Source organism: Homarus americanus, unplaced genomic scaffold (assembly GCF_018991925.1).
Source record: "Homarus americanus isolate GMGI-L3 unplaced genomic scaffold, GMGI_Hamer_2.0 scaffold367, whole genome shotgun sequence".
Taxonomy (NCBI): Eukaryota; Metazoa; Arthropoda; class Malacostraca; order Decapoda; family Nephropidae; genus Homarus; species Homarus americanus.
The window spans coordinates 7433049-7457128 of NW_024743709.1; the positions used below are offsets into that span (position 1 = coordinate 7433049).

The 24080-nt window shown below is 45.9% G+C and overlaps 1 protein-coding gene across 1 annotated transcript in view; it reads left to right on the forward strand.

The window, feature by feature from the left end:
- The first annotated feature begins 2125 nt into the window (after positions 1-2125).
- LOC121877366 overlaps positions 2126-24080 on the forward strand; it is a 28545-nt gene continuing 6590 nt past the window's right edge. The window contains exon 1 of the mRNA XM_042383093.1: positions 2126-3487. The gene's annotated coding sequence lies outside the window, so the exon portion shown is untranslated. The remainder of the gene's footprint in view (positions 3488-24080) is intronic.

Here is a 24080-nt window from a genome sequence, read left to right on the forward strand (position 1 = left end):
GACTGGAGGTAGAATACTGCCCCCCCCCCCCTTCCCGGGTATATTAGTGAGTCTTATGCTGTATAATACTCTACTAGAATCTATTATTTCACAATGATAATAATAAATAATAATAATAGTGAAAATTATAATATAAATAATAATAATAATAATAATAATGAAAATGATAATATAAATCATAATAATATTATTAATAATAATAATAATAATAATAATAATAATAATAATAATAATAATAATAATAATAATAATACCAACAATAGTAACACCAGTACAACAACAACATTAAAATACACAATGACAACAAAAACAACAATAAAGAGTTATATTAAAAAAGTGGACAATGATATAACACTGAGAGGTAAAACAACACATGATATGAACAGTTTTCTTTACTCTGGGAAATTGAATAGTATTTAATATTTGTGGACAAACACAGTCATGTTTTGTTACCAGAGAGTGAGCACATACATCCCCTCGTGGTCACTCCTGAAATTTGTGTTTATTTATTTATTTACTATTTTTTTTATTAAATGCAAAATTTTGAATATTTAAAGGCCATGAGAGCGAAATTCTGAATGGAAGGGTTAAATTTATCCTGTAGTGGTGGTGAGTGGTGGTGGTGGTGAGTGGTGGTGAGTGGTGGTGGTGGTGAGTGGTGGTAGTGGTAATGATGATGAAATGCTGATAATGGTGATGGTGACGATAATGATTGTAACGATGATTGATGGTGGTATTGGTGGCGATGATGGTTGTTGTGATGATGAAATGATGATAATAGTGATGATAATGATGATGGTGATGGCAACGATGATAATGATGATGATGATGATAATGATGATGATGATCACGCTGCCATGAAGGAGGACGTGAGAGGAGACACACACGTAGAGCTGCTCCTCCACCCCTTCCCCTTCCTCTATAACCCGGACCACGTATGTCAGTCCCTAATAGTGTGTGCGCGTGTGTGCGTGTGTGTGTGCATCAAGGATAGGATTCAACAGTCATCAAAGGACTCACCGATAGACCACAAGATGTCATCATAAGACAAGATGGTCTATCACAAGCAAGTGTGTGTGTGTGTGTGGTGTGTGTGGAGAGGTGGTGGGTGGTGAGGTGGGTGGGTGGGATGGTGAGGGTGGGTGGGTGGGATGGTGTGGGTGGGTGGGGTGGTGTGGGTGATGAGGTAGTTGCAGAAGACACAAGGAATGAATGCTACTAATGGGAGATATTTGTTACTTTGTCCACCGTCAGCAGAAGGGAAACGGGATAAAAGAAAAATAAATAGCAATAGCAATAATTTCAATGAACTCTTAATTTTTACGTAAACTTAAAGTGATGAAAACCACCTACAACAAGTTACGTATATCAAACGAATTAACTACAGATGGGCATTATCAATACGAACTCGGCTAACCTAACCTGAAGTTGGTTAAGTTCAGTAAGGTGATAACAGTAAGGGACGCCTTACATAAAGTCTACCACAACCACTAATTTCCGTCGTTATAACAAAAATATTATCGCTATTTGGCAAGAAAACATTGTGGATTAAGCCTTAATTGGCCGATTAACTCTCAATCGTGATTTTATATATATATATATATATATATATATATATATATATTATAAAACGTAATAAGTTTTAGCGCACCACAAGCAACGTCGTAACACCAAAGCTAACGCAAGACGCGGTCGAAGTTTCTAATAAATTGCTATTGGTGATTCACTCTGGTGGGATTGAATAAATCCTTGTCAAGTATAATGGACGACACATTCGGATCCCGACAATTAGAACGTTTAGCGCGGGCAATTTGTAAGGTCTATTGCTATCCCAAGTGATTCTTGTACACCGCGCCATCGATCTCCCCAAGCTACCGTTCATCTCACTCTCTGGTCGTATTATCTTATTGATTGCTGCCTCGTGGAGAAAAAATCAATAATACGTAACTCGTCTGCCAAGGCCGGCCAATGACTCCTCGCTGTGGTATTCATTGAGCCCCATTAAAACGTATCGTGCGCCAGGCAGCGAGACCAAGGACGCTAGGGTACGATAACTTCTCTCTGGGTGCGTGCGTGAGGTCTCAATTTCCCCCTCACGTCAGTTTCCCTCCAGCTTTTTCAAAGTTTGGTTCTAGCACTTCCGGAAGCTACATTACGTTATGGACTATTGTGCTCCGAGGGACGTACACAAAACTTTATAAAATAAGATTGTTCTGTAGTGCTCGACTTAAAATAATTTCTACATAAGTAATTTAATGATTCCATGATGCATTAACTTTTAATAATTTTTTTCTGAAAGACAAACTTTATGCATTCGAGTTTTATTAGATAAAGAACATCAGCAAAGATGAAAAATACGTAAACAACATAAGAGAGGAAGAAAAATAATCAGTAATGCAAATATACAAGTTGAAGAAGCATGAGAAGAAAAGTTATTAGAGTGTGAAGTATGAAAGAGGCATAAAACTGGTTACATTATACTGGCAGGAAACACGCGCAGTTATTTTATAGACTAGTTGAATATTAAGCAGCTGGAGGCGCCTGCACTGTTATTGCCACCATCAAGATGCAACATGCGATGCAAGGAGGAAATAGACTGTCGGGAATTTAGTTCAGATGCCTCCGCGTTGAGAACTTAATACAGAAAGAAATAATAAATCTAAAGGAGATTGATTGACCTGTAAATGATCGAGGCTGCGTAAACCCACACTCCAGGAGGATCGTAAACCACTGGGGATACAACTTAAACGCTCATAAAAACATTAAATAGCCAGAGGCGATACTTACAAAACCCATAAAAGTAAATTGAAACAACTTAACTCAACATTAAATGGTTGGAAGAGACAGTAAAGATTCTCGTCAATCCATAAATCAATACAAAAGGGAAAAGTTTTGTATGTGCCATCACCCTGGGGAGGAGTGGACAGTGACGGCTGGCTGACACACACACACACACTCACTCACCCTCGCAGACAGCATCCCACGAGACAATCACGACAGACAGCAGCGAGACAACACGCAGCTGGAACCCTCCTCGCCTACTGTCTCTGAATGGACGTCGTTAGTGTCACGAGGCTCTGACGGACAACGATAAGCAACGATAAGCAACGACGACAGAGGGAGCGACGACCAGACTCCGAAACGACGGAAGATTAAACCCGGTGACCCCCTCAGTCAACGACGCCGGCCGCTGCGACACGTCAACACCGAGAAACACGACGCGATCGACGGAATCCACGACAGCGGGAAGGAAGCAGCGGTGAAACTAACATCCAGACGGAAACCCCCCGCCACGACAGACAGCAGCCAAACTGACCTGTCGATTAGAAAGGACATAAGAGACAGATAGAGAGAAATAAGATAGACAGACAGAGAAAACGAGAGAGAGGCGGTACTGCGGTATTTATGTGTTCTGGCGATAGAGTGGAGCGTGATGTTGTGATGCCGAGAGGGAGACACGAGGCTGGCCGACAGGAGAGGGCAATGGGTGAGTATGGTTGGGAGAGCCGTGTACAAGGGCTGGAAATTGGGTTATGGTGGAGGTTAGGGGAGTGTGTGTGCGTGTGTGTGTGTGTGTGTGTCCTTCCTTTCAAATATATATAATAAACACACGCACACAGTTGGAGACGCGTACACTCATGCATGTACGGATTTAAACACTATACATACATACATACATACTCGTACATTGTGTATGTGTACATATATATATATATATATATATATATATATATATATATATATATATATATATATATATATATATATATATATATATATATATATATTTCCACTATTTCCAGACATTAACTCATACATACATATATTTAAAAACAATCACATACACATTACACATGCAAACATTAACGCACATATTTACATACAGACACAATTACATACATACAGACATTAACACACACAGACAGACATTAACACACACAGACATTAATATACATACAGACTTAATTACATACACAATAGCTTTCTCTTTACATTTTCCTTTGAATAAACTTCAAGGTACAGGAAATTAAATATTTCTCAGCACCTTCACGCACACGCAACACCTTCATAAGTATACATGAATATAAACATGTGGACTTATGAATGTATACATAAGACATATACACAAGGTGTCGCCCTAGAGCCTTGGCCACGGCGTCCTTCCGAACCCCTGTAGCCATTGTCAATCAGAAGTAATAAAAAGTAAATAAAACAAAAAATACAGAAAATACTACAATGGTGTATTACCCCAGAGTATTTTGGTATGGTCGGTGAGGCTGTGTTGAATATAACCCCCCTCTCTCCCTGTCCCCTCCCCGTACCGTCAAATTATGGAAGACCTCATTCTAAATTCACTGGCAACGAAGATGGACCAAATATTACTATACCGTGGGTAGTGAGCAAACAGGTAGAGGAGGAGGGAAAGACCAAATAGAAAACTAGAGCGATAAAAATTAAGGGGTTACTTTTTGAAAATAATACCCGAGTGGTACTTTTGCTTAATGACGAGGTGATGGACACAAGAGTATTGTAAGGTACATTTTTGTATAGTATAATGTTTATATGTTTTGTTGCTGTATAAAAAGCTACAAATTTGTGACGTGTGAGTGTCCTGAAAATAATGTAAATGATGTGACTGAGAAGTGTTGTTTTGTTAGAGTGGTAATGGTGTGTGTGTGTGTGGGGGGGGAGGGGGTCTGGCTGGGCATGGGTGAGGAAGAGAAAAACACTGGGATGGTAATTGAACAATGGGGTCAGGACCAACTACACGCAGGAGGTCCTAGGAGGAAGATGTATGTGAGAGTAGTGCACAGTGGGGGAACACACACACACACACACACACACACACACACACACACACACACACACACACACACACACACACACAACACACACACACACCATGTTTCTCACGCTGTCAATTTGTTAAACCCGTTCATTCTAAGTGTAGGATTTACTGGATATAACTAAAGGTTAATTGTATTATGACCCCGTGGTTGATGAGTTGACTGTTATGACAAGACTCAACGATATATTTTTTTTTTTTTTAGGAGGGAGGAATACCTCGTGATGGAGGCAACTTGGGAGGTAAATAAAGAGAGAGAGAGAGAGAGAGAGAGAGAGAGAGAGAGAGAGAGAGAGAGAAAGAGAGAGAGAGAGGAAACGACCCGGGAGTGAAATGAAAAAGACAATAACCTATTATCTTTCGTCTGGTGAATTGCTTATGGATATTACACACCACTCTTTGTTGTTCTTTATGCCAACGACAAATTGGATGATACCTATGCATGATGGCTCGGATGAACGAGGCTTGGAGGTATGTTACGGGTTGACAACAACATGAAACACAGGCTGGCAGGGAGGGAGGGGGAGAGCCCAAAACATGGACCGATAAACAAGATAATGAGATTACCTGGAGGCTTGCACACAGGTGAAGGGGGGGGGGGTGGGGTGGAGGGGAGGTCATAGACGAACACATAACAATAACTTGGAACAATGAGACGCAAAATGTTGAACAGGTGAGAGTCTATGAGGTGAGGAGGAGAGAGAGGGAGGGAGAGAAGAGGGGAGGAGGAGAGAAGAGAAGAGGAGGAGAGAAGAGGAGGGGAGAGAAGAGAAGAGGGAGGAGAGAAGAAGGGAGGAGAGAAGAGAAGAGGGAGGGGAGAGAGAAGAGGGAGGGAAGAGAGAAGAGGTAAGGAGGAAAAAATTGTCTGTATGGTAGAACATTAAATACTAGAAAATGGGAACCTAAAGCAGATAGTTTATGAGAGGAAAAGTGTGGGATGATAAGAGGAACAGTGGGATGATAAGAGGAACAGTGTGGATGATAAGAGAACAGTGTGTGGGATGATAAGAGGAACAGGTGGGGATGAAAGAGGAATGTGGGGATGAAAGAGAATGTGTGGGATGATAAGAGGAACAGTGTGGGATGAAAGAGAACAGTGGATGATAAAAGGAACAGTGTGTGGGATGATAAGAGGAACAGTGTGTGGGATGATAAGAGAACAGTGTGTGTAGGATGATAGAGGAACAGGGATGATAAGAGAACAGGTGTGGAGAAGAACAGTGGGAGAAAGAAAGGGATGATAAGAGGAACAGTGTGGGATGATAAGAGAACAGTGTGTGTGGGATGATAAGAGAACAGTGTGTGGGATGATAGAGAACAGGTGTGTGGGATGATAAGAGGAACAGTGTGTGTGGGATGATAAGAGGAACAGTGTGTGGGATGATAAGAGAACAGTGTGTGTAGGGATGATAAGAGGAATGAGGGATGATAAGAGGAACAGTGTGTGGGATGATAAGAGGAACAGTGTGTGGGATGATAAGAGGAACAGTGTGTGGGATGATAAGAGGAACAGGTGTGGGATGAAGAGGAACAGTGTGTGTGGGATGATAAGAGGAACAGGTGGGATGATAAGAGAAACAGTGTGTGTGGGATGATAAGAGGAAAGTGTGGGATGATAGAAGAACAGTGTGTGGGATGATAAGAGGAACAGGTGTGTGGGATGATAAGAGGAACAGTGTGGGGATGATAAGAGGAACAGGTGTGTGGGATGATAAGAGGAACAGTGTGTGGGATGATAAGGAAGAGTGTGTGGATGATAAGAGAACAGTGTGTGGGATGATAAGAGGAACATGTGTGTGGGATGATAAGAGGAACAGTGTGTGGGATGATAAGAGGAAATAAGTGTGGGATGACAAGAGGAACAGTGTGTGGGATGATAAGAGAACAGTGTGTGGGATGATAAGAGGAACAGGGATGATAAGAGGAACAGTGGATGATAAGAGAACAGGTGGGGAGATGATAAGGAGAACAGTGTGGGGATGATAGACAGTGTGTGGAGATAAGAGGAAGAACAGGGTGTGGGATGATAAGAGGAACAGTGTGTGGGATGATAAGAGGAACAGTGTGAAGGACATGAAGAAACAACACTAGAAGTAATAAAAAGTAGTAGGAAGACAAATGCATTAACAAAAGTATATAACCTGACAAAGGGGGTGGAGGGGGAGGGGAGGTAGGGAGGGGAGGACAGGGGGGAGGGGGAGGATGGGAGGAGGGAGGAGGTACGGGGGAGAGGATAGGGGAGGAGGGGAGGATAGGTGGGGGAAGGAGGGAAGGTAAAGGAGAAACATAGAAAGGGAAAATGAAGGAAATATGAACCTGAAAGGAAAGAAGGAGAGGAAATGCAGAAAGGATGGAGAGGAAGGAATGAAAGAAGGAATAAGAAATGAAGGAAGGCAGGGGAGGAAAGGAAAGGGAAGAAGGGGGAAGGAAATGAAAGAAGGAAGGTGAGGAAAGGAAGGAAGGAATACACATTAAAAAAAAATAAGATAAAAGGGTGGATGAAGGAGATGGGATAAAAGTTGGTTACATAAACAGATGAAAATAATAAGAGACGAGATGATAAACAATGGAGGGAAGAGGAGGAGGAGGAGAGAAAGTGACAAAAGAAAACTTAGAGACGTAGATGAAAGTAAGTGAAATTAAAACAAGGAAAGAAAGAGGATTGACGCAAAGACAAGACAAGGCGGGGAAGACAATGGAAGGCAAGACAAAGGGGGAAGACAAGACGGGAAGACAGGAAACAAGGCAAGACAAGAGTAAGACAAGGCAGGAAGACAAGACGGGGAAGACGAGGCGGGAAGACAAGGGGGAAGACAAGACGGGGAAGACAAGACGGGGAAGACAAGATGGGGAAGAAGACGGGGAAGCCAAGTGGGGAAGCAGAAGGCGGGAAGACAAGACGGGGAAGACAAGGTGGGAAGACAAGAAGGGGAAGACAAGGCGGGAAGACGAGAAGGCAAGACAAGGTGGGGAAGACAAGATGGAAGACAAGATGGGAAGACAAGACGGTAAGACAAGATGGGAAGAAAGACGGAAGACAAAGAAGCAAAGACAAGGCGGGAAATAAAAACATAAACAAAAGACAGGGGAGAACAAAGAGGGGAAGACAAGGTGGGGGAAGACGAGGCGGGGAAGACAAGGCGGGGAAGACAAGACGGGGAAGACAAGGCGAGGAAGACGAGGTGGAAGACGAGGTGGGAAGACAAGAAGGGGAAGACAAGACGGGAAGATACAGGAAGACGAGGCGGGGAAGACAAGGCGAGGAAGATCAGAGGCGAGGAAGAAAAGGAGGAAGACAAGGCGAGGAAGACAAGGAGGGGAAGACAAGAAGTGGGGAAGAAGGAGGGGAAGACAAGGCGGGGAAGACAAGGGGAAGACAAGGAGGGCAAGATACATAAAGTAGATGAAAAAGCAAGAGAAGGCGAGGGAAGAGAAGGCAGGGAAGAACAAGGAGGAAACAAGAGAGAAGACAAGGAGGGCAAGACAAGGGGAAGATGAGGAGGGAAGACAAGGTGAGGAAGACAAGTGGGGAAGACTAAGTGGAAAATAAGAAAGACATGGAACAGGGACAATTGAAGAAATTAAGTAAATTTCATGAATATGAGACGGGAAGCAGAGGAAAATATGAAGAAATGAGAGAAGTGAGAAGACAATGACAGAGAGGGAAGGAAGTGAGGGAAGAGAGGGAAGGAAGTGAGTGTAGAGAGGGAAGGAAGAGAGGTAGAGAGGGAAGGAAGAGAGTGTAGAGGGGAAGAAATTGAGGTAGAGAGGGAAGGAAGTGAGGCAGAGAGGGAAGGAAGTGAGGTAGAGAGGAAGGAAGAGGAGAGGGAAGGAAGAGGCAGAGAGAGGGAAGGAAGAGAGTGGAGAGGGAAGGAAGAGAGGGGAGAGAGGGAAGGAAGAGAGGTAGAGAGGGAAGGAAGGAGGTAGAGAGGGAAGAAGTGAGGTAGAGAGGGGAAGGAAGAGAGTGTAGAGAGGGAAGGAAGAGAGTGTAGAGAGGGAAGGAAGAGAGTGTAGAGAGGGAAGGAAGAGAGTGTAGAGAGGGAAGGAAGTGAGGCAGAGAGGGAAGGAAGTGAGTGTAGAGAGGGAAGGAAGTGAGTGGGAGAGGGAAGGAAGTGAGGGAGAGAGGGAAGGAAGAGAGTGTAGAGAGGGGAAGGAAGAGAGTGTAGAGAGGGGAAGGAAGAGTGTAGAGAGGGAAGGAAGGAGGTAGAGAGGAAGGAAGTGAGTGTAGAGAGGGAAGGAAGAGAGGAGAGAGGAAGGAAGAGAGAGAGAGGGAAGGAAGAGAGTGTAGAGAGGGGAAGGAAGAGAGTGTAGAGAGGGAAGGAAGTGAGGTAGAGAGGGAAGGAAGTGGAGTGTAGAGAGGGAAGGAAGAGAGGTAGAGAGGGAAGGAAGAGGGAGTGTAGAGAGGGAAGGAAGAGAGGTAGAGAGGGAAGAATTGAGGTAGAGAGGGAAGGAAGTGAGAGAGGGAAGGAAGTGAGTGAGAGAGGGAAGGAAGAGAGTGTAGAGAGGGAAGGAAGTGAGGTAGAGAGGGGAAGAAGAGAGTGTAGAGAGGAAGGAAGTGAGTGTAGAGAGGAAGGAAGGAGTGTAGAGAGGGAAGAAAGTGAGTGTAGAGAGGGAAGAAGTGAGTGTAGAGAGGAAGGAAGTGAGTGTAGAGAGGGAAGAAAGGAGGTAGAGAGGGAAGGAAGAGAGTGTAGAGAGGGAAGGAAGGAGTGAGAGGGAAGGAAGTGATGTAGAGAGGGAAGGAAGAGAGGTAGAGAGGGAAGGAAGTGAGGAAGAGAGGGAAGGAAGTGAGTGTAGAGAGTGAAGGAAGTGAGGCAGAGAGGGGAAGAAGAAAGTGTAGAAAGTGAAGAAAGTGAGTAGAGAGGGGGAAGTGAGTGTAGAGAGGGAAGAAAGTGAGTGTAGAGAGGGAAGAAAGTGAGTGTAGAGAGGGAAGGAAGTGAGAGAAGCGTAAAGAAATGCTTGAAGTGAATGAAGAAAGTGAGTGTAGAGAGTGAGTCAGTAGAGAGTGAAGGGAAAAAAGTGAAGAAAGTGAGTGAAGAGAAAGTGTAGAAAGTGAGAGTGAATAGTAAGAGCGTTAAAAGAGTGAATAAAGAGAAGGAGTAAGGAATGAGAAAGAATAAGGATAGTGAGATCAAGCAGAAAGAAAGTGAATGAGCGAAAAGTGAAAAGGAGAGAGAGAGAGAGAGAGAGAGAGAGAGAGAGAGAGAGAGAGAGAGAAAGAAAGAAAGAAAAGAAAGAAAGAAAGAAAGAAAGAAAAGAAAGAAAGAAAGAAAAAGAGAGAGGAGAGAGAGAGAGAGAGAGAGAGAGAGAGAGAGAGAGAGTATAATAACCAGTTCCACGGTCTAAGTATACGAAGTCAAAAAAATGTCACCTAACCTAATTATATTAAGTCAAACAATATCACTTAACGATGACGATAATCAAGATACGCATAAAAAACATTGTCATTAAAATAGCAGAGGCCATCACTAAAGATTCCACGATTACTTTAAGGCTACAGTGACCCCGAACTTGACCCCGTGACCCCTGACCTTGACCCCGATCTTGAAACCGTGACCACGATCTTGAATCCGTGACCTCAATGTTGAATCCGTGACCTAGACTTTGACCCCATGACCCCTGACCTTTACCCACTGACCTCGATATTGACCCCGTGACCCGGACTTTGACCCCATGACCCCCTAAGAAAGAAGAAGCACATTTGCGTCTCTGAGTAATATGAATGATTATCTCAAGTTGTAAATCAATTTCTCCACTACTGTAAAACTTGTGTTGACGTGATACTGGACAGCTTCCACACACACACACACACACACACACACACACACACACACACAGAAGATAGACAAACATACGCACACAGCCACAGACAGACAGACACACATGGTGACAATAATACCCCCTTATGAAAACTGCCTGAGGGTTAACACAATGGTACAGTGTAAAACAGGGAGGGCGACACAGGGGGGCCAAAGGTCACAAGTTAACATACGAACACTAGAGCATTTACAGATCAAAACGACATTTACATCCTTAAAACAACGGTATATATTTTTATCTTTTTTTTCAACCCCATGACGCTGAATAAAATGTAAATGAAAAAAAAACAATGTAAAAACCAAAATTAATTCACTGTTTATTTAGTATCTGTTGAGGAAACCCATCAAGTGTAGAGAATGGCTGAATGGCTGCATGGCTGATGGGGCTGAATGGCGGCACCACACAACTGTATGGCTGAATGGCTGTATGGCTGTATGGCTTGTATGGCTGAATGGCTGAATGGCTGTATGGCTGTATGGCTGAAGCATGGCTGTATGGCTTGTATGGCTGAATGGCTGTAGGCTGAATGGCTGATGGCTGAATGGCTAATGGCTGTATGGCTGTATGGCTGAATGGCTTGTATGATAGGCTGGTGGTCACTCTTCCTCGTCCCCTACTGTGAATATTTGTTTCCTATCTGAATAAAATCTGGATAAATTATGTCTAAATCTGGTGATGGTCAGACCAGTATATTCTTCCTCTCGCCTCCCCAGAGACTAGTCAGAGGCAGGATGACCAATGTATTCGTATATGATCTTTGGTTGTTTTAATTATTGGGTCACGTGAAGATTAGACACCTGCCCTTCTCTCTCTCTCTCTCTCTCTCTCTCTCTCTCTCTCTTCTTTCCTCATCTTTCTCTCCCGCCCTTCTCTCCTTCATCATTCTCGTCCTCCTCTTTCTTCTTCTCAATCCACCCTTCTTCCCCCTTTGTCTCTTTCTTTCTCGATAATTTAACCTAATGCTAACCAAACCTAACCCAACCTAATCCAACCAAAACCCAACCTAACCCAACTCCACCTAACCAAACCAAACCAAACCAAACCAAACCAAACCTAACCTAATCCAACCAAACCAAACCTAACCTAACCAAACCTAACCTAACCACCCCAGGTAACGGTAGGATGTTTAATCACCAGGTGAATTAAGCTGGGATGTCTAATTTTCAGGTGATCCCTTTAATCAAGTGTATTCGTGTAAACTTGAACTGAAAGATGATCCTCCTCAAAGGGCATGAATGATCCTGATGGGTTTAAAAATGACCTAAATTTGACCTTGAATGACCTTTGCGGGTGTATTACAGATGAATAAGGTAACTTTAGAGTTCCATTGATTGACTGTCATGGCCAACACCTGCCGTAGTAGTGACTCAGCGAAGGGTGCATGACTGTTGTATTTTCCTGCCGTTTAGTCCATAGTAATGACGTCATGAGAGGTATTGGCGTGAAAAACAAAAGAGCATTACTTCAGGACTATACACACCTTCTTTAAATCAACAAGTCAATAATTATAAACCAGACACTAACTCTTCAATCGTGTGATCTTGACCTTTTAGTTGTGGACCTTAAAAAGAACAAAGACTCTGATTACATGTTAAGTAAGACGTTTACAGATAAAATGGATCGATATTTATGTTTTGCCCCAGAGATGAAAACGTATCCAGGTACCCCAACGAAGATAAAGATTCACATATAGACGGACGAATTGACGGACGGACAGGTGGACGGACAGACAGGTGGACGGACGGACAGGTGGACGGACAGACAGGTGGATGGACAGACAGGTGGACGACAGACAGGATGGACAGACAGGTGGACGGACAGACAAACAGACGGACCCATAACGCAATAGAGAAGGATGATGAAGCTCCTAAAACTGATGAGCTGATGACAACAAATATACAATAAACATAGCAGGGATGGAGAGAGAAAGAGGAGGAGGGAAGAGGAAGAGGGAAGGAGGAAGAGGGAAGGAGGGAAGAGAAGAGGAAGGAGGGAAGAGGGAAGGAGGGAAGAGGGGAAGAGGGAAGGGGGAAGGAGGGAAGGAGGGAGAGAGAGGGAGGGACGGAGGGACTATGAGCGGAGAGAGAGAGAGAGAGAGAGAGAGGAGAGAAAGGAGGGAGGGAGAGAGAAGAGAGAGGGAAAAAAAAAAAAAAAAAAAAAAAAAAAAAAAAAAAGAGGGAGAAAGGAGGAGGAAGGAGGGAGGAGGGAGGAGGGAGAAAAGGGAGGGAGGGAGGAGGGAGAAAGGGAGGAGGGAGAAAGGAGGGAGGAGAAAGGAGGGAGGAGGAGGAGAGAGGAGGAGGAGGGAGGGAGGAGAGAGAGAGAAGAGAGAGAGAGAGAGAGAGAGAGAAAAAATTGAAATATCACCATTTCTGGAAAGGCAGTCACACTACCAAGCTTTTATTAACAGCAAAGTAATGAAAGGTGTGTGTGTGTGTGTGTGTGTGTGTGTGTGGTTACTCTTCTCTTCTCTCTCTCTCTCTGCTGTATATATACACCACAAAAGAACCCAATGTCAAGGTGAGGAGAGAAAGGAGAGAGGAGAAAGGAGAGAATGAGAAAGGAGAGAGAGAAAAGGAGAGAGAGAAAGGAGAGAGAGAGAAAGGAAAGAGAGAGAAAAGAAAGAGTAAGCAAGGAGAGAGAGTGGAGAAAGGAGAGAGGAAGGAGAGAGTGAGAAAAGAAAGAGGCAAGGAGAGAGGAGAAAAGGAGGAGGAGAAAGGAGAGAGGAGAAAAGGAGAGAGTGAGAAAAGAAAGAGTAAGCAAGGAGAGAGAGAAAAGGAGGAGGAGAAAGGAGAGAGAGAAAGGAGGAGGAGAAAGGAGAGAGGCAAAGGAAAGAGTAAGCAAGGAGAGAGGAGAAAGGAGAGAGTAAGAAAGGAGAGAGGAGAAAGGAGAGAGTAAGCAAGGAGAGAGTGGAGAAAGGAGAGAGGAGAAAGGAGGGGAGAGAAAGGAGAGAGTAAGAAAGGAGAGAGGGGGGTGAGAAAGGAGAGAGGCAAGGAGAGAGTGAGAAAGGAGAGAGTAAGAAAGGAGAAACAAAGAGAAAGTGAGATAGAATGACAGGTGTTATGATGGTTGAGATTATAACTAAACTTCCAGGAAAATATATTAAAAGTGAAAGGGAACTATAAGGTGAAAAAAAAGAACACCCAAGAGAAACAAAAGAACACAAGAATACATAAGAATGAGTACAAACAGAACAGGAGTACATAAGAACACCAGGAGAGTACAAAGAAACAAGAGTACAGACACCACATGAGTACAAAAGAACAAGAGTACAAAGTAACACCCGAAGAGTACCAAAATACACCACACGAGTGCATAAATAACATCACACGAGTACGAAAAACGCCACAAGAGTACAAACACCACAAGAGTACAAAACACAAGAGTACAAGCACTACAAGAGTACAAAAGAACAAGAGTACATACCTACAAGAGGATACACGTGTGGTGAACAATAATAACTAACCAGACATAACAAAAGCTTCCCAGCGGTGAGAGGGGGTGGAAGGTGGGTTAAACAGTGGGTGGGTGGGTGGGGTGGTGGGTGGTGAAGGCGGGTTGGAGGGAGGGCTGGGGGGAGGAGGGAGTAGGGTGGGGAGGGCGGTTGTGGAAGGTGGATTAAAACAGTGGGTGGGTGGTGAAGGGAGGGTGGAAGGATTAAAACAGTGGGTGGGTGGTGAAAGGAGGGGTGAAGGGATTAAAACAGTGGGTGGGTGGTGAAAGGAGGGTGGAAGGGATTAAAACAGGGGTGGGTGGTGGAGGAGGTGGAAGGATTAAAACAGTGGGTGGGTGGTGAAAGGAGGGTGGAAGGATTAAACAGGGTGGGTGGTGAAAGGAGGGTGGAAGGGATTAAACAGTGGGTGGGTGGTGAAGGAGGTGGAAGGATTAAAACAGTGGGTGGGTGGTGAAAGGAGGTGGAAGGATTAAAACAGTGGGTGGGTGTGAAGGAGGGTGAAGGATTAAAACAGTGGGTGGGTGGTGAAGGGAGGGTGGAAGGATTAAAACAGTGAGTGGGTAAAGGTGGTGGAAGGATTAAAACAGTGGGTGGTGAAGGGCGAGTTAAACAGTGGGTGTTAAAAGCTGATCAAACAGTGGGTGGTGAAGGCTGAGGTCAAACAGTGGGTGGTGAAGGTGGGTTAAACAGAGGGTGGGCTTGATGTCCTTGTGGCTGCAGAGAGGCGGAGCACAGCTAACATAACACAGTTGTCTCGTGCTGGGAGAAATGTGGAGACCGGTGTTAGGAAACCGGTGCTTGTGGGAGACCGGTGCTAGGAGATTGATGTGGGAGACCGGTGTTCTGGGAGACTGGTGCCAGGGAGACTGGTGCTGGTGGGAGACTGGTGTGAGGGGAGACCGGAAGCCAGGGAGACCGGTGGGAAGATGGTGCTTTGGGAGACCGGTGCTGGGAGACTGGGAGGGATACTGGTGCTTGGGAGACCGAGTGGAGACCGGTCTTCTGGGAGACCGGCCTGGGAGACTGGTGCTGTGGAGACTGGTTCTTGTGGGAGATGGTGCTTTGTGGGAGACTGGTGCTTGTGGGAGACTGGTGCCAGGGAGACTGGTGCTTGTGGAGACGGTGCTTTGGGAGACCGTGCTTGTGGAGACCAAGCAGGGACGGTTGAGACCGCTTGGAATTGTGCTGGAGACCGGTGTTTCTGGGAGACTGGTGCTTGTGGGAGACCGGTGCTTGTGGGAGACCGGTGTTTGTGGAACGCTAGGGAGACCGGTGTTAGAGACCAGTGCTAGGGAGACGGTTCTTGGGAGATGGGCTGGGAGACTGGTGAGGAGACTGGTGCTTGTGGGAGACTGGTGCTAGGGAGACTGGTGCTTGTGGGAGACCGGTGCTTGGAGACTGGTGTCAGGAGACTGGTGCTAGGAGACCGGTGCTGTGGGAGACCGGTGCTTGTGGGAGATTGGTGCTTGTGGGAGACTGGTGCTTGGGTGACTGGTGCTTGTGGGAGACCGGTGCTGGGAGACGGTGCGGAGACGTGCTGTGGGAGACCGGTGTTTGGGAGACCGTGAGGGAGACCGCGGGAGACTGGCTTGGGTGACTGGTGTGGGAGACTGGTGCTGGAGACCGGTGCTTCTGGGAGACTGGTGCCGGTGACTGGTGCTTGGGAGACTGGTGCTTGTGGGAGACCGGTGCTTCTGGGAGATCGGTATGGTTACAGGTGTGCGAAGGCGACAAGAATACAAATATTTATCGTATGTAGCAGAAAAATGACAAATTCCAATCACATTTCCAGGATGCAGCACCACACACCAACACATCACAGGGCGTAGAGTGAACGTCAAATTTGCCGGAACGAGAAGATGAACGCCGCGAGGAAAAAGTTCTTCGTCGGTCGGGTCGGCGGGAGTCTCGTGATCAGGATCTGGGGAGGATCTGGGAGGGTCGAGTCGGGGAGGGCGGATAATGCATCACTGTGGGGTATGAAAATCTGAAGAAGATAGCACGGTACATGGTCTGGTTTCTCGATGATACATATGCAAATGCCAAACCCCCTCCCCACCCTCTCCCCCACCTTCTTCCACCTGAACTGAACTGCATTGAGGAGGATGTGAAAACGTATCCAACGGCGGAGGTTTAATTAAGGAGTCTACATTACGCTGAAGGCCCAAGACGGTATCGAAATTACACAGGAACTCAACCATCACAACAAGGCTCTCTGTACCTTAGGGTCAAAAAGCGTATAATATATAGCTTACGAATCTCTTAAGGATATAGGACTATGACTGATGATCGCTTGAGTGTTGAGGTGCTGGTGATCGCTTGAGAGTTGAGGGCTGGTGATCGCTTGAGAGTTGAGGGCTGGTGATCGCTTGAGAGTTGAGGGCTGGTGATCGCTTGAGTGTTGGGTGCTGGTGATCGCTTGAATGTTGAGGTGCTGGTGATCGCTTGAGTGTTGAAGGCTGGTGATCGCTTGAGTGTTGAGGGCTGGTGATCGCTCGAGTGTTGAGGGCTGGTGATCGCTTGAGTGTTGAGGGCAGATAACGTGTATAAAAACAAAGCGGGTGAATAGAATAGGTTAGGTTAGGTTAGGTTAGGTTAGATGATGTGTGAGACAGCTATACACACATATAGTACAGTACACAGGCCAATACGGTGCACATGTAGTTACGATTTTCAGTCACCACCAAAGGACCTTTCTCTGGGAAGGTGTGACAGACAAACAGACAGACAGACAGACAGACAGACAGACACACACACAGATAGACACACAGACAGGCAGACAGACAGATAATGTAACTACGAGAGGTGAGGACAACTCATACATGAATCAAGACTGGGAACGTAGCCAAGCAAAGAGGCAAAGGCAAATTTATTGGGTCGGTATAATTACATGACGAGGAATAATGATACAGGAATGAGTTACTGGCCGGGGGGGTAGTGAGGGGGAGGTGGGGGGGTAGTGAGGGAGGGGGCAGAAGAGGTGTCGTGAGGGGGGGAGGGGACAGAGGGAGGAAGGAGGGGTAAAGGTGGAGGGTGGAGAGTAGTGAGGGGAGAAGGAGAGGGTAGTGAGGGGGAGGGAGGGAGGGGGCAGAAGAGGTGTCGGTGAGGGGGTAGGGGACGTAGAGTGGGAGGAAGTGAGGGTAAAATGGTGGAGGGGTGTGGAGAGTAGTGAGGGGAGAAGGAGAGGGTAGTGAGGGGGAGGGAGTAAGGATTAGTGAGGGGATGTGGAGGAGTAGGAGGTGAGGGGTCGTGGAGTGAGAGGAGGGAGGGTATGAGGGTAGTGAAGGAGTGGAGGAGAGTGGTAGAAGGAGAAAGGGCTTGGAGAGGGGTAGAAGGTGCGATAAGAGACGGAGGGAAAGGGATGTGGAGGGAGAAGGGTGTGGAGGAGTAGGACGGTGTGGAGGAGTAGAAGGGTGTGGAAGAGTGGGTGGGAAGGGAGGCATGCAAGGAAGGTCAGAGGTCACAGGAGGCAGGGAGGAGGAAGTGTCCTGGTCAAATGACTTTTCCTAATCGGTTCTAATCAAGTCTCACCATCAGAACTGCTGGGGGCCGAGTCCTGATGGTCCACACGGCTAATATCGGCGAGGAGAAGTTAGGTCAGGCTAGGTTAAAGTCAGCTAAAGTTAAATCAGGTTAGATTAGGTTGGTTAGGTTAGCTTTGGTTAGGTTAGATAAGGTTTGGTTTGGTTAGGTTAGACCATTTAATTAAGCTACATCCGTGGAAGAATTACAGAGGGACGTGAATGGCCAAGAAAGTTTCCCGTCGAATGTAAAAATGGGGGAGGGGGTATTATCAAGTTCAGTCACCGTGATATTAGCGTGAGCGTGATGAGGACCCAGGAAGTGTAAACATCACGAGGAGGGTAGTAATAAACCTCGGTCACCATGACGTTAACGTGATGGTGACCCGGGGAAGAATACTGTAAACCTCTTTCACCATAAGCGGGATGGTGAGTTAATAGTGAAGGTCTTTTGTTCCTATTGACATAAGCGACAAGTGAGACCCTGAATAACTCGCCATTATATAGTATTCCAGGGATAAGCTTGGTCATTTCCCCCCACTAGACACACACACACGAGAAATCTTTTTAAAAAGTTTCAGCCGTGTGGTCCAGTCACCACGGAAAACTCAAGCAAACTCAAACACTAAAACACTGTCCTCACCCAAACTAACAGCGATGACGGTATATATATATATATATATATATATATATATATATATATATATATATATATATATATATATATATATATATATATATTTTAAATCAAATTACTGTTTAATATTGTTAGTATACCTGACTATCTATATACATTATTTGTATACCTGTATTATCTATATAAATTGTTTGTATACCCGATCATCTATATAAATTGCTTGTATACCCGTAATATCTACACACACATTGTTTGTATACCTGTACTATCAATGTACATTATATAGTTGTAGTGTTTATGTTCATACTGAATCAATGTGAACTTTCTAGACGACTTCGTTCTCTGTCCACTATGCTAGGAGTGTCCTCTTGGGTCTCGATTATCTTAAGTTTCAAAAGATGGACAGTCCTCGTAACTGAAGAAGTAAGAATACACCTGAATGGCTGACTTAAGCAGAAACACAAATAAAACGTGAAGACCATAAGTTGAGAATTAAAATGAAAATCTACTTCAACTCCTTAGATGCAGTCATTAAACATCACTTAACGGAGGGATTCTTAATATAAACTTTGTCCCTTTAACTGGTGCTAAGTGAACGTATCAAGTTAATGTAAGATCTCAGGGTATTTTCCAAGATATTTTTGGGGACGTTCTTTTTGTGCATTTGTTCATGTAATCCAGTTAGGTGCGTTCTAACATCTCCAGTTAAGAGAAACAGCCATCGTGCGAATCTTAAGAGAATCTAGATCTGGGCTAGAGAGCGGTCAAAACCACACACCACACGGACGGCGACAACTGTGTTAAGGAAATTGCGTGTGGGAGGTGTGATGGCCGAAGCTCAGACGATCGGGTAAGTTGGAGACGGGCTGCCCTGGAGAGTCACACACACACACACACACACACACGTAATGGGCGTTGATGATATCCTCGAGGGAACATACCACTGACCGCAGTATGGGTGAACATTCTACTTAAATCAGTACATATATAACACCGTGTATACAGGATATTGGCAACAGTAAGGCTTGTGTGTATCCGACTACCAGGCTGGATATAAATAGGACTGTTGTATGTTAAATATGGCCATCCAGTGAGTGTAGACCTCAACCAACATCCTCACCCCTCGACCAGACCACACACCACACCACGCCGCCGCCCCTCTCCCATCTTTCTCCACAGCGCCTCGATTATACCGTCTGTTGCTTATCTCCCAGAAGCAGCTGGACTGGGTGGAGACTTAAGGGAAGCATATAGGGGGTTTCCTCTCTTCAGCAACATATGATACTGCTGATGGTGTGGTAAAGTGAAGATCAAGCGACACTGCTTTTATTACGTAGCGGTTGATGTTGTTGCTGCTACGTTCAGTATTGAGTCTGGATGTGTATTAAAGCCCTGAGTGTTGAACATTTTCTTGTATTTTAATAAGGCTTGGAGTTATGTTATTATTATTATTATTATTATTATTATTATTATTATTATTATTATTATTATTATTATTATGTAGTAGTAGTAGTAGTAGAATTAGTAGTATCATCATCAGACTACTAGCATAATAGCCAAATGCACTATAGCCCTACGCAATACCACAGAATCTTCACTTGATAATTTCTCATAAAATTTATTCCCCTACACTTCACCTCAAAGAATAAATCCCCAGTGAGTATAAAACAAAACAAAAAAAACATTAAATCTGCAAGTGGGTCCCATAGGCCTGTGTGGAACTGTGGATAAAGGACACTAAGCCTCGTTTATATAAGGAGACAACGTACGGTTGGCTTGGCTCTTTACCGCTCTACACTTCCCCCAGCTACAAATTAAAGTACCAGTCCTGCAATTACACATTCCCTCGCTAGATGGTTCCCCTGCTAGATAATAACGCACAAGAGGAATCCCAACCTGATTGTTCTCCTATTAATGCTCTACAACTCCCTAGATGGCAATTCCCTAGGAGATAATTACCCCCAAAACACGTAGATGTAAAGAATGTTCCCTCCTTGATAATTCACTCCCGTAGATAATTATTCTCAAGCTGGAAATTCACCCTAGTAAGCGAGAGTCAAACTAAACAACTTTTACCCCCATCTATCAATTTCCCATGGGGCTTACACCTCCCTTACATCCCCCTTACCCCTCCCACTACTCCTTCCCCCACACTCCCCTCCCCTACGCCTTCCCCCACACTCCCCTCCCCTACTCTTCCCTACCCTCTCCTCCTTCCCTTCTCCTCTCCTTCCTGCGAAATATTAGAGAGATAGCCTTTTTTTTATATTACATAACCGTAATGAACTCCTGCACCGCCGCCCACCGCCCGCCCATAAGGTTGAAAGTTAGGGGGGACTGAACACAAGACGGCAAGAAGTGTTTAATGAGTGGGCGTGGGAATACTTTGCACGACAGTTTGTGACCAATTTTAGTTCAGACCATTGTTAACTTTCACGACTAAACGAGTAGAAAATACTATATATTCTTTCTTTTGTATTAGTAGTGTGTGTGTGTGATGTGTGTGTGTGTGTGTGTGTGTGTTGAAGTTACGATAATTTTAAAACTGCCAGAAAGGAGAGAATTATATATATATGTATACTTTTGTTGTCTTCGTACGCGTTGTAGTTATTATTATTTTAAATTGCAGGAACACGCACACACACACACACACACACACACTAGCAACCACCACAAAAATAAATCCTCCTTATTTCTGTATATACGATTTACTTACTGTAACACCATAGGCCAGGTATTAACCCCTCCTACCCCCATTACTACCACGCCCTACCACCATGCCTAAAAGAGAGCCAGTTCTCAACTTAGGCTCAGCCATGTTAATATTGATATTATTATCCTCTGTATCTGTGTTTTCTAACTAAATAAACTGTTTCAATTCAATTCAATACCTTTACCATCGTCTACCACCGCCCCACGCCCTACCACCCTACCTTACCACCGCACTACCACCCACACCACGCACTACCACCCACCCATTACCACGCCCTACCACCCACCCATTACCACCACGCCCTACCCCCACACACCACGCCCTACCACCCACTCATTACCACCACTACCACCCACCCATTACCACCGCCCTACCACCACCCCACCCATTACCACCGCCCTACCCCCACTACCACCACGCCCTACACCCCCCCATTACCACACCACGCCCTCACACCCCACCCACCACCACCACCACCTTTCTACCCCACCACTACCACCACCATGCCCTACCACCCCACCCGTACCACCGCCCTACCACCCCCCACCACCACCCTACCCACCCATTACCACCACGCCTACCACCCACCCATTCACCACGCCCACCCCTACCCACCCCCCACTACCACCACCCATACCACCACGCCTCACCACCCACCATTACCACCGCCCTACCCACCCAACCACCATCCCACCCATTACCACCACGCCCCACCCCCACTACCGCCCTACCACCCCACCCATTACCACCACGCCACCACCCCCCCACTACCCACTCACCACCCACCCACACCACCACCCTCCACCCACCCTACCACCACCCACCCATACCACCACGCCCTACCCCCCCACTACCACCGCCCTACCACACCACCACCACCCCCACCACACCCTACCCCCCCATTACCACCAACCACCACGCCCTACACCCCCCACCGCCCCACCACCACCCACCCTACCCGCCCTCTACCCCACCATTACCACCACGCCCTACCACCCCCCCCCACCCACCACCCCCACCCACCCCACCCATACCACCTACCACCCCCACTCCACCACGCCTACCACCCCACCCACTACCACCACGCCCTACCCAACCACGCCCTACCACCCCACACCCACCACCCACCCCCCACCACCATTACCACGCCCTACCCCCCAACCCTACGCCCACCACCCCCACCCATTACCATCACGCCCTACCACCCCACCCCTACCCACCCCTACCCACCCCCCACTACCCCTGCCACCACCCCACCCATTACCACGCCCCTACCCCCCCTACCGCCCTACCACCCCAACCACTAGCCCTACCACCCCACACCCCATTACCCACCGCCCTACCACCCCCCCACTCCGCCCTACCACCCCCATTACGCCTACCACACAACCACTGCCCTACCACCCCCACCCATTACCACTACGCCCTACACCCACCCACCACGCCCCTACCCACCCCACACACACGCCCTACCACCCCACCCATTACCACCACGCCTCTCTACCTTACCCCTTATGATGCTATGTTTCTGAACAAATCCACACAACATTCCAGCAAATAAAGAGACTGAATCCAGAGTACAGCTTTAACGAGTCGTCTGCGGGGAGGTATTGCTTTTCATTTTCTGAGCGAGGAGCTGTCCAAAGCTTAATTGTCCAGTGGGAAATTGTACCTAAAAGACGCTTTATTTCTTACAGTCTGATATTTTGGAGAGAACACAAGTCAGCCACTGTTAATTCTCTCCCGGTGGATCATGTTTTGTTATTGTTGGAGGTGGGGTGTTGTTGTTGTTGTTGGAGGTGGGGTGTTGTTGTTGTTGTTGGGGTGGGGTGTTGTTGTTGTTGGAGGTAGAGGTGTTGTTGTTATTGTAGGTGGGGGGTGTTGATAGAGGTAGAGATGTTATTATTGTTGTTGGAGGTGAGGTGTTGGAGGTAAGTGGTATTTTAGTAGAGGTAGTGTTGTTTTTAAGTGGGGTGGTGTTTTAGAGTGGGGTGGTGTTTTGAAGTGGTGTGGTGTTTTAGAGAGGTGGGGTGTTGATATTGTTGAAAGTGGAGTGTTGTGTAATGTGGGGGTGTTGGGTAGGGAGGGAAACAAGGAGGGACGCACCAGTTACAAACAGTGTGTGGGTGTGGGTAGGATATGCGTGTTTATGTGCGTGTCTTTCGGGAAGGGGGTGGGTGGTGATCGTTGTGTGGGTTGTGGGGGGAAGGGAACAGACGAGTACAGTATTATTGGACACACTAAGCCGCCGCTCATACTATAGCCTTCACCAGTATATGTAGTATGTAGTTCGCGGGTTGGAATGTGCGACCATCTCCACCGCAGACAGACACTTCGGCCCCTCAGTATTTTCCCCCCTCGGACATCTCCGCAGCAGACAGACTTCGGCCCCTCGATATTTCCCCCTTAGACATCTTGGGAGTTGAAAACTTTTGGGGGCTGAAAGTCTAATTGTCCAACACTCCGCTTTAAAAGTTACATATCTTAAGATGTTTTGGTCAGGGAGTTTCTTTCCCAGACGCTTGTTTTAAAGACAATTGTCGACTTTCTTAACACCAACAAACACGTCTCCTGTTTAGATAATTTCGAGTTAACATAACAAACTCGTTGTTTTAAGATAATTTCGGTCTCTTAACACAACACACACTTGTTTTAAGACAATGTCGGCTTTCTTACCATTAACAAAATTTTCCTTTAAAAACAATTTCGAGTTTCTTAACATCAACAAACGCTTCCTTTAAAGACAATCAACATCAACAAACTAAGACATTCAGAGTCAGAAGGTTGTACTCACCACCTCGTTGTGCTAATCGTTCCCTCGAGTTATGCTCGTGTGTTCCTCAGGTGACAGACTTCTAAGTGGCTGAAGACGACGACGCTGATCCCGGAGTGAGGCGTTGACGACGACTGACTGGGGAGGAGAGACAAATATATGAGAGAATGATTTGATGACAATATTCAGTGATGTGATTATGATGAAAATATTCCTACTGCTTTGGTACTAATTCTACTGTACATATTCGTAAACAAAATAAGAGTGAGATTTTTTCATTACGTTTCATCATCATCATCATTATTATTATTATTCAACGGCA